The sequence below is a fragment of the Dreissena polymorpha genome, chromosome 8 (assembly GCF_020536995.1).
Source record: "Dreissena polymorpha isolate Duluth1 chromosome 8, UMN_Dpol_1.0, whole genome shotgun sequence".
Taxonomy (NCBI): Eukaryota; Metazoa; Mollusca; class Bivalvia; order Myida; family Dreissenidae; genus Dreissena; species Dreissena polymorpha.
In genome coordinates, this window is record NC_068362.1 from 52708671 (window position 1) to 52720266 (window position 11596).

General features: G+C 32.0%; 1 protein-coding gene and 1 long non-coding RNA gene across 10 annotated transcripts in view; both read right to left on the reverse strand.

Annotated features, from left to right (window-relative positions):
- Window positions 1-11596, reverse strand: part of LOC127842840 (receptor-type tyrosine-protein phosphatase epsilon-like) — a 569039-nt gene that overhangs the window by 540435 nt on the left and 17008 nt on the right. The window lies entirely within an intron of this gene.
- Window positions 10105-11596, reverse strand: part of LOC127842850 (uncharacterized) — a 14595-nt gene continuing 13103 nt past the window's right edge. For all 3 annotated transcript variants that reach the window (XR_008031915.1, XR_008031914.1, XR_008031913.1), the window contains one exon: window positions 10105-11108. This is a non-coding gene — a long non-coding RNA (uncharacterized LOC127842850). The remainder of the gene's footprint in view (window positions 11109-11596) is intronic.

The window sequence follows — 11596 nt, forward strand, 5'->3', positions numbered from 1 at the left end:
CCAAGAAAAGTATTTGTTTATCGATATACCATTTTATGTTCGAAAGTCAGTTGCTAGATTCCGTTGTTCAAGCCATAAATTAGCTATTGAAACTGGTCGACATTTAGGAATTTCAAGAGAAAACCGATTATGTACATATTGTTCAGTCGTTTTTAATAATATGTGTATTGAAGATGAGTTTCATGTATTTTTTAAATGTCCAAAATTCAACCAAGAAAGGCAAATGTATATCTTTTCATGGTACAATGGTGAACAAAATTTCTTAAATTTTTGCAATCTTATGCAAATCTCTGATGAAAGTAAACTTAAAAGCATAGCCTTTTTTGTAACTGAAATAATGAAAAAGAAAGATGTAGATCAAAATTGATGTTCAAACTTGATGTATCACAACTCAAAAAATAACATGCTGTTACTTATGTATGCTGTATTTTGGGCCGGTGGCCTTTATTTACAAAATAAACTTTTGTCTTGTCTTGTCAGTAGTAGTAGCAGTAGTAGTAGTAGTAGTAGTAGTAGTAGTAGTAGTAGTAGTAGTAGTAGTAGTAGTAGTAGTAGTAGTAGTAGTAGTAGTAGTAGTAGTAGGAGTAGTAGTAGTAGTAGGAGTAGTAGTAGTAGTAGTAGTAGTAGTAGTAGAAGAAGAAGTAGTTGTTTTGTTGTTGTTGTTGTTGTAGTAGTAGTAGTAGCTGTTGTTGTTGTTGTTGTTGTAGCAGCAGCAGCAGTAGTACTATAAATAAGGAGGAGTAAAAGTAGTACTAATTGGTATCATTGTCAATAAGTATTAATTTTTTTAAGAAATATATGATAATGATAATTATAATTTACATGATCAAGATAGTTATGATCAAGATAAAAATGACAATGATGTCTAAAATTCAGTTCAGTTCAAACTTAACCTGCGCCTGAACATGACCTAAGTAATTATCCTAATATAAACAAAGCAATCGTTTCTTGCGCAGACATCATAAATCAAATTACTGCTTGAAAAGCAGCTACTAATCTCAATTTAAGTCTATTAAAAGTCGAGTATATTCAAGCGAACTTGTATGCCGAAAAATCCGGTTGTAAAAGATCCTACTTTAAATACATATCAGCAAGTTAAGATCGAAGCTTGATAGTTAAGCTCAAGTGAACATAAATATATGTTTATGTGTATTGGTTATGTAAAATGTGTATTTTCCCACTGGCTGGCAAATGATTAATAACGAACAGCATATTAATATAAGGCTTCTCTCTTGCTTGTGTAGCTGTAGTGTCACTGTTTGTTATATTGTATTTTGAAGGAGACCTTGCAATACCTTATTTTAGTTTCGCCCAGCAGTCGAATCATAATTGAAAATAATTGTACGATATTGGCAAAAAATGGGTTAGACAATAACGTCACTTTTACAAAGAATTACCGACAAAACGCTCCTAAACGATCACTATCTTTCAAAACGTACACAAGTCACGCTATTTTACTTTACTTTTCACAAATTTTATTTCCAAAAGCAAATAATGACATTATTACAAATGTATGAAATAGGACCATATGTATATAAGGAAAAACAGTGAAACTGGGAAGGATTTGGAACATGGTAACAAGACTTCAATACATAACGATTTGAGAAAAACGGATGGGCAAGTAAAATGCACAATGCGATGTTTGTTATTGAAATCGTTCTTTGGTTAATACTTACATGCTCTAAATAACTTACTCTAAGTTTATTTTTACCATTTCCTTATTCGAAACTGTAATAAGGAGTAAGACAGTAGGGGGATATCATATTTTCGCCATAAAGCAACATGCATCATTTTAGAAAAAAAACTACAACAATACAGACATTAAGTAAAGCACGCTCTAAGTCTCGATTCGAACTCATTTGTATATTTTTAAACTTAATAAAGTAAAGTTCAGAAATTGTTCGTTATGTACAACCTACACATGCATTTTATGCATTCGTATTATCGAGACAAAATACTACTTACATTCCCTTCTTGTTATCATTTTTCCACACGATGAGTTTTTTACATAGTGTACAATAACCAATAAAAAGCAATGCGATACAAACAAAAGCGATCACGGTTAACCTACTTATCTATATGCATTTGTTTTAACATAAATTAACAATATATATTTATAGATAAGCTCGGTTAAATCTTAAATCTATAAGATGTAGCATATCACAAGATCTTAATCTTAACTGTATTATAATGTGGACTTACTTTAAATTTCTTAAATAGCGCGCCTGAACAGTGGCTGTTTAATACGCAAAAATGTTTCCCCGACTTCATTTTCATATAATTTCATTCAGTACCTGGTTATGTTGGTTAACGTATGGCGCAGCATTGTGCTCGACCAATGTACATTTCTTGTATCAGGAATCAATTGTTTAAATTGCCTTGCTTAATCCTAAATGAATAATGTGTTGGTACTGTTAACTTTTACTTTATCCCTTAACACATAATGATAATTCAAATTGTAGTTTTTGAAATTACTCTCTGGTTTTATTGTTTTTGGCATGATTATTTTCTTACATACCATGAATTAAAGCTTGATAAGGATTATTAGTGTTATACCATACCGTTTTCTACTACATGTAATTCATAGTAAGCGTACATTTTATTAATATGCAATAAATTGAAAGTGTTTGCAAGGCCAAAGTTTCCATCAGTCTTTACAAATGTATGTTAAAGTTTTTAGTGAGGCGTATTAACTTAAGTGATCAGTGCATCATTTTAAACGTGATATAGAGATTCATAATGATTTTAACATCGTCGACCATTAGTCGGTAAATGTATCGTATGTAGCACCGAACGATGCCTGCTCGCTTATCGTAAGAGGACCGTGCGATGACAGTGCGACAAACGTCTCCGTGCCCTATACAGTGATATCTCACGAACTCGGAGCAGTTTCTAAGAGAAGCATGCAAAATCATTTGGAATTTCGACGATTTTCGTAAGACCATAATGTTAGCCCGTGTTTTCCGCAAAAATGTGCACTCAGCTGCTAACTAAAGTCCATACAAAAGTATAGCACGGTAATAGCATGCAATTAAAAAGGAAGGCGTCGTCACCAATGATACAACTATACCGCACAACATATGCAGCGTAAATTGGTCTGACAATCGTAAACTAGTCTTACTATTATATATTATATCTTGATCCGAAACGCGTGCGACTCCCACGTCTGTTTGTTGTTTTATCTACAAAAGTTAAGCGAACAAACGATCATGAAACATACGGTAATTCTTATTTTGTAAACTTAAATGTGCATGCCAAACATAATGTTCTTGTGGGATTTGTACGGCCTTTATTTGACAGAACTTGAATAATTCATATTACACACACACACCTGAGAAACTTTTAATAGTATTGTCTAATGGTATTTTGATACGACGTGGGTTATAATAATTAGAATGTCTGACATTTTGCTTACAATTATTACATACTTTTCCTGTTGTAAAATTAATGCTCGTAAATGGTAGAATGAGTTAAAATTGTAGATTATATCATTGCGACATGTATGTCGATATAACCGTTACTGTCAGTAATCCTTTACTTTCAATGTAAACAAACTTCGGTGACAGAAAATCAATGAAATACTTTATTATAGGTATTTCTCAATCGCGAGGTAACAACAGACAGCAAGGAAAAGACTGTCCGTTGGTTTTCCTTATCGGTTAACGCTACATCGATCCCTCTTAGTCTTCTAATGTTTATCTTTATGTTTATTCTTGCCTTCGAAATTTAATGAATCCGATACAGTCGCATTATTAATGGTTTAAACAACGTACAAAATCAAGCTAAATTGTACAAACAATTAAATCTATAATCAATACATGACAATCACAATTCTATGAAACGAAGTTTTATTTTGCTCTCCCGACGTTTTCTCTTCAAACTAAATATAACGGTAGACTTTCACGTAGAGTTCACATATAATCCTCAGTTGTTTTGTATGTCATAAACACATTGTAAATATTTGTTATCAAGCAATTAAGAAAACCGAACTTAAGAGGAAATTACGTCAATATGTTGTCAAATTATCGAATCATCTTTCTACGCAACAGTATGAAGCGGAAAATTCTTCATACTTCTTAACCACACATTATTGTACAGTTTCATATGTATATATTATTCAATCTACATTGTTGTTTTTTTCTAAAGAAACGTGTATACTGTAGAGTGAAATCTTAAAATAAAAATACATGTTATACATGTATTTATGATTTTAATCTGGGTTACGTGCATTAAAACACTGTGATACAAGGTCAAGCTGTATTACCACTTGAGAAGCCCTATTTATTACTCAATCTTAATTATATTATTTTCTGTTCTATCCGTAACAAAACTTTGTCAATTAATTTTTTTCAATGTTATATGTGGTATTCGAATCTGGTCAAATACGTCCAACAACAAGAACTCCAGGTAAATCTTATGAAAGAATTAATACCAAAGAAGAGGTCACATTTATGACGGTATCTTCATGAACTTTAGTCAAACATGTTTATCTTTGTATTATCATGATCAATTTTGAATAAGGTTAAGATCAGAAAAAACATCGTTACCTTTCATATTGAATCCTACCTTACTGGGCCATTTAAAGTACACTTCGCGTTCAGATTGTGTTCGAATTAAGTCAAGAAAGCAACGACCATTGAAGGGATAACGCTTAATATTCAAAAGCAAACGACTAACGGTGAATATCATAAAGCGGACACCGACTACACTATTACCATTTTGAAAATGCGTTGTTTGAACGGCTCTATGGCACTGCAGAATTGGACACGTAAAGCAATTAGATGACTCATTACACTGAAAGTATGCTTGCCTAATCTTCTTTATTCAATTAAAAAAATAGCCGATTTCTGTGAGCGAGGGCGACTACGATGATATGTACAATTGCGAAATCAGAAAAGTTATCTACATAAATCTGATGATAGTAAATAGATTATTTGAGTAAGGAGTTGTCTCACTAACGGTAATACACATATTGATGTATTCAACTGATATCCAAACATTAAGACTAAAACATATCGTGTTTGATGCTACTATTATTATAGTAATAAAAACCTTTTTTTGTTAGTAAAAATCTCCTTAGAAGTTATTTATAAAATTGAAAGAAAAAATATAAGGTGTCACAAATAAGCACATATGATTTTTCTACACTATATACAACGCTTCCTCACACTTTGATTAAATCCAAACTCGTTTCTTTGATTGAAAAATAAACATTTGCAAGAGAGAAGTGTTCTTATCTTGCTTTAAACACTAAAACAGCATTTTTTTACTACTCAGATAAAAGAACTAGTCTTAAATAGATCGTGTCACTCCAATACAGATGCTTCGTATTTAGACTTACATCTAACTATTAATAATAATATGATTAAGACAAGTGTATACGTTCCTAGATGGTCACATCCCTAAAGATCCATCCTCTGGTATTTACATTTCGCAGTTGATACGTTACGCCAGAGCATGTTCATGTGTTAATGATTTTAATAATCGTAATAATATGTTAACGAAGAAATTGCTAAAACAAGGTTTTTTGTATCATAACCCAAGACGTAAATTCCTTACATTTTACTCAAAATATGGTGATTTATTTTCAAAATATACTGTTTCTTTAAAATGGCATTTAACTAATGGAATGTCCCACCCATCATTTTAAGGAGATGTTTTAAAGTGTGTTCGCAAATTTAAATATCTAAAAGAAAATATTTATATTAAACTTTTCAATTTGATTAACCCATTTTTATCAAAAGGATATGATACTGACGTACTTAAAAACATGTGCTTGTTCGTTTTTGATTCACTATTCTAAAATATTCAATAAGCAAAGCTGGTTTTAATAGTAATTCGATTTTACAATACTGCCCTTTTAATAATTTTTATTTAACAGCACTGCCCCTTTAATTATAATGGATTTTGTTGAAGTCATCGTGTCATCGCTCTTAAATTACGTCATCCGATCCACTTTCACAGTTTTCGGCTACATGTATTGTGCTGTTTCGAACTGTTCACTCGCCTTAAATAAAGGACCAACAAATTGTACATAATGACAATGCAATGCTGGAGTTTAACGTCTGTAAATGTTTTATGCAGTGAGTATTATGGACTTTATTGAATTGTGGAATACATTCCTACCTTTCTCTGTTCGTGCATTCATATGAAATCAGCGCAGTGCCACATATGTGTTTATCCAATAGTATATAGTCATTTCATAATTGAATATTTACTCATTATGAAATGATAATTTTATTTCCAACACTGTTTATTGCGTTGCTAATGCAAGTTTATATAACAATAACTTGATGAATGAAGTTGCAATAAACATCTGTATTGTGTCCACACTTTAAAAGAACCCTGTACGTTTGATCTTGACGTTTGTGAAAGGTTTTTATTACCCGAGGAGTGATAAAGTTAAATTCCAGGAAAAGCTGTTCAAAGCTTACATTTGAAACAAAAAATCTGACGGTCGATCATCGCAAACGGCTCTTGCAAGCGTTTCGGTGTCTTTAAATGGAGAATATTGTTGTTAGGTTACTTCAGAATCGCAGTATTTTTTGGGAAGGATTCATCATGTCCAGATTTGAAATTTACTTCCTCATATTAACACGCTGCCTCGGCATTTATTAGTGTATGGTCTGATTGTATTAAACAGAGAGTGTCCGAAAAAGGAGTAGGTATAATGATTTTGCACGTCACGCCGTCTCCACATAGTGAACTTTTTTATTATTTACTTTCAATTATTTTTAAAAACATGATTACTGATAATGATAAAAATTAAAGATTGTACTAATTCAAGCCTGCAAAAACACTCAATCATTTCGACCGATTTATCGAATTTAATGAAAGTGGTCTCGACAAGTCAACGTTTGTTGATTAGACGTATTATAGAGCCATACCGTTATATTCGATTGAAATGATTTAAGAAATAAGCGATTTAAGAGGTTAAACTGTAAAAAAATACAAATAATATGGTACATATCTTTAAAATCATCGACCAAATGTACACTAAACCAATAACAAACTATTCGTAAAAACAAACAATATGGATATGATATTGAATATATTATGGGACATAAGAAATATAACAGATGCACTGTGAAGGCCAATTGGTGAGTTCAGACAAAAGTCAGATAATCGGAAATAGAAAAAATGCTTAGACAAATTAACCCCCCAAGTTATCAAAAATCACAAACCAGTTGAGTTCACTATATTTTTATTTCCATACATGCAATACAACATTTAAACAATATATCATATCGGCCCATTGGTGCAAAAAGGTACCATGTGTAATTAAAATATAATGGCACATGGTACCTTTTTGCACCAATGGGGCGATATGTTTATATAAGTTCAAAACTTTGTGTGCTGTTTTACAGCATTATGATATATGCCATATCATCAAATAATATATTACCATTAGCATTGAGATATTCAAAAAAGTATTTTCTAAAGGTACAGATTAATGATTTAAAAGTAATATTGAACAACTATTTGGTGAAACTTGTTTAAATCGGATAATAAACAATAACGGTAACTATTATTGTTGAAATACTTATACTTTTAAATGTAAAGAGAAAATACTGCTATACAAAACAAAAATAAATTAAAATTGCATAACCGCTTCGATAGCAAGAAATTTGTCTCTATGAGCGCAAAACTCTAACGACAATACATATTGCCTATTAAACACACACCCAAACAAACAGGAAGGACGCACATAATTACATCCGCGCGTCTCAGAAACACAATTGTAGAAGGAGTTAATTACAATCATGCAATAAGGACATTGGCGTTTAAACATAGGATGTTCTCCTTTTTAAAAGATGGATTTTCATGTAACATGTCAAGTTGAGCAATTTAGCTACTCATTCCTTGATACCTTACGCAGATTATGCTCACTGTCATATAACACCACCCGAATATATTATGTAAGATTATTTATGACGTATGTTTTCACTATATTTAGAATATATAAATGCAAAACTAAAGAGTCATTAAATATTCGAAGCAAAACATTAATGCTACATGATTTTACATTATGCTCATTAGAGAATGTGAAAATGTGTTTGCGAACAAAACTTAAATGCACTCTCTAGCAATATCACACAAACAATAAATTAGAGAATGACAACGAGGGTTTGAACGATATCCTAAACAGCAAAACAAATATTCATATTCACACAAAATATTAAAAACTCTAATCTTAATCAGAATAACATGCGGAAAAAATGTTCGATACTCGACTGCTTCGTTAGTTCACTACAATGTCATTTCAATTGATGAAAGAAACATTCAACATGAAATAATGCTGTAATTTGAAACCGGCTTTGACATGAACTCGTGCTTATATTTGTTTTTATCACATGCCATACCCTGTTACCCATGTAATATAACCATTACATATATTTTATCTTAGATATGTGTAATATACATTTTAAGCGTTATCAGTGGCTTAGTTTTTGTTTATTGACCAATCGCATTTTGTTATTTTGCTGAAATGACGTTGCAACGTCAAATGACGTCACGAAATGTAAACAACATTCGGGATTTATCATTATTTTTGCGTAAATATTTATTTAATTTGCTCATTTAACAGCATATGATAAAAAAGATCTGACACTCGTTGTCATATCATACCATATTTTATTAAACTCGTCCGGGAAATTCGTGTGTAAGCGAGCTTTGGCTTTGGCAAAATTCCTGAACTCATTTAATTAAATATGGTATGATATGACAACTCGTGCAAGATCCTGTATTTATGATATTTGTACTTTATAGTTGTGTTTCAGAACAAAATGCTGTCAAAAACGAGTAAATTAGAATATAATAATAAACGAATTGCAAAAGACGGCTACCATTAACATGGTAAAAATGACAATGATCTTAAAAAGGCTAATGGTTGAAAAAAAAACATCGATTGTTAAATTATGAATACATATGCGACAACACAAATGAATTAACTAGAAATAGATTCGAATTACAAAATACCCCCGATTGTGTCATTACGTCATCGTCACTATATATTACACGACGTGACACTTTCAGTTATTTTCCGGACAAAATTTAATGGAAAAAATACCAAATGGAAATGCCACTAAACTAGGGCAGCATGGGTTACCCATTACTCTCAGAATAGAAAAGCACGATTCATGGTGAACTCCACGTCATCTCAATAAAAAATGCTTACAAATAAAGTTCAAAAAAGATACCTCTTTAAGTTGTCGAGATATCCTCTGTACAATTGTATCTTCAACAAGAGCGCTAGATTGAGAAATCCAAGGGTCATAACTCCAAAGCACCACGTGTGATCGAATAAAAATGTATTGAGATATGAAGGGAAAACCAAAACGTACCGACTCTGTCTGACGCAATGAAGGACAGTGCGGAAACTATATTCCTCCCTTAGGGAACATACAAAATACAAAAGCTTTGCATATCGGGTACATTATACAGTGCTATTGTGCTCGATTAATTACACTTTATTTTTATTTTCGATTCCTTGGTACAATATAAAACCTTCTCGTCCATATAAAACAGTCATCCCGTAGTTTTAGAAGCAATCATATCACGTGTATTAAAATTGATATTTAGTACCAGAACACTTACGCAAATAAGTCAACGTCAAATCATTCAAATATATTTATATATATAATAGTATACACTATCATAGCTTTATTATACTTATAGACATAACATTACTGTCAACAATAATTCTTGAACCAAAGAAGTTAACATGGCAACATACTTAAATTGCACAACTCAACCGTCAAAAATGCCATTTTTATCTCAGATACGTGAACGAAATTTTTTTTGTAGTACTATATTCCATAACTTTACAGAGAAATTCAACTGTTACATAAAAATTAGTATATTTTAATAGTTTATGTAAACAATACGAAAATTAAACAAACCATTGCAATTTGAAATGGTTACGTTTGAAAAACCTCAAACATGTCAAACACATAATTTTTACCTTTAAATACGAATATCAAAAATACGTATTTTTTCTTCTTAAATATGTTTTATTATAACTGTTTTTGTTTTCAAAGGGTTTACAGTGCATGATTGGCGATAAGTATGATAATCATTAATAAAAATAACAAAACATCATCATCAAATAAGATAACTTCCTTTATTATTAACCGTAAGTGTTTATCAACAGTTTTGGTAAGAGTATGGTTTGTTCTTTTGCTGAAAAGCATTGCATAAAAAGATATACCAGCCGTCCTCATCTCCAACTATATTGTATTGAACATGTCATCGGAATTCAAAATATGCATGCAGATTTTTTCTCACTGCTTGTAACAAAGTTCATAAACTCATTAAGGAATTGGGCTGATAACAGTTCATTTAGCGAAGCATTGAAAACATAAACCATTAATCTTTGTTGTAGGCACATATATGTATGCCGAACAAATAAACGTATTGGTATTCGACATTTACACCTGGTATTTTATTGATCGTATAATACTCTCACAATATTCGGTATTTATTTAAAACATAACAATAAATAGCAGCAGCACCACCACCACTAATTGTGAACAAAAAAAAAAATCAACAAAAGAGCACAATCAGCACCAATTGACGTCATATAAATAAACAAAATTACGTCCTAATAATGAGCGTGACGGCTGTATACCGAATATGCTGAAACCAAGGGATTTCATTCTCGGGCGGGTATTTCTATAAAGCACCCCTGATGACGTGGCCAAATATTTATACCTGTAAACCTTAAATGTTAATTCGAATTGAGGACTTAAAAATTGATTCATATAAAGTTCAAGCTATGTACAAATATGCCTTTTCGGAAGCAATACATGTATGTGTACCCTTTTTGACAAACTGGTACTCTTTGTTTTCGGCTTCATAGTTTTTTCCTTCTTCAGTGTCATTCTCTAACAGTTTGCGTAATTTGTCTCTGCTGCGTTGTCATTTTCCTCCTCTTCGGCCGTCGTGTACTTTGACTCGAATGTAGTGGCATTGTCCAGTTCTTCTGCCACTGCAAAATGCCTTCTAACTGGAGTTTTGCTCTCAGCAGTTAGGCCCAATACATCAAACGGTGCTGGGGACATGGGGATGGCTTCCCGCAAACCAGAGTACAGATGCGTATCTGTCATCTGTGGATTAATTTGAATACAATCTAGGAATAATGCAACTAATTAGGTGTCACTAGAAAAGAAAACATTTCGACCTTAAGGAAGTCTTTTACTAATTTGAAGCTTCCTATTGCACTAAGAAAGGCAAAACACGAGGTCTAAAATGAATACAATTTGTTGCACATTCTTTGACCGGACAATTTGGAATAAAACGGTTTTAAGAAATTTAGATCTCGCACTTAGCCGTGAAAATTCAATTACGTATGCACTTGAACGTGTGTATGTTTAAAAGTGATCATCGTTCAAAATGTTGTCTATTGCATCAGCTGTAGTGTTATCATTAATTTAACTCACTTAGTAGGCTTCCGTTTAATGGGCATGCTATATTGAATTGCTCTTAGACAAGTTAACATAATTCGGTTGGCAATCCAACGAGATCAGGCCGTTTCTTGCATTTACAACTCTCGTAAGTAAGAAGTTATTCTTAATAATTACTCATCTAGATCAAA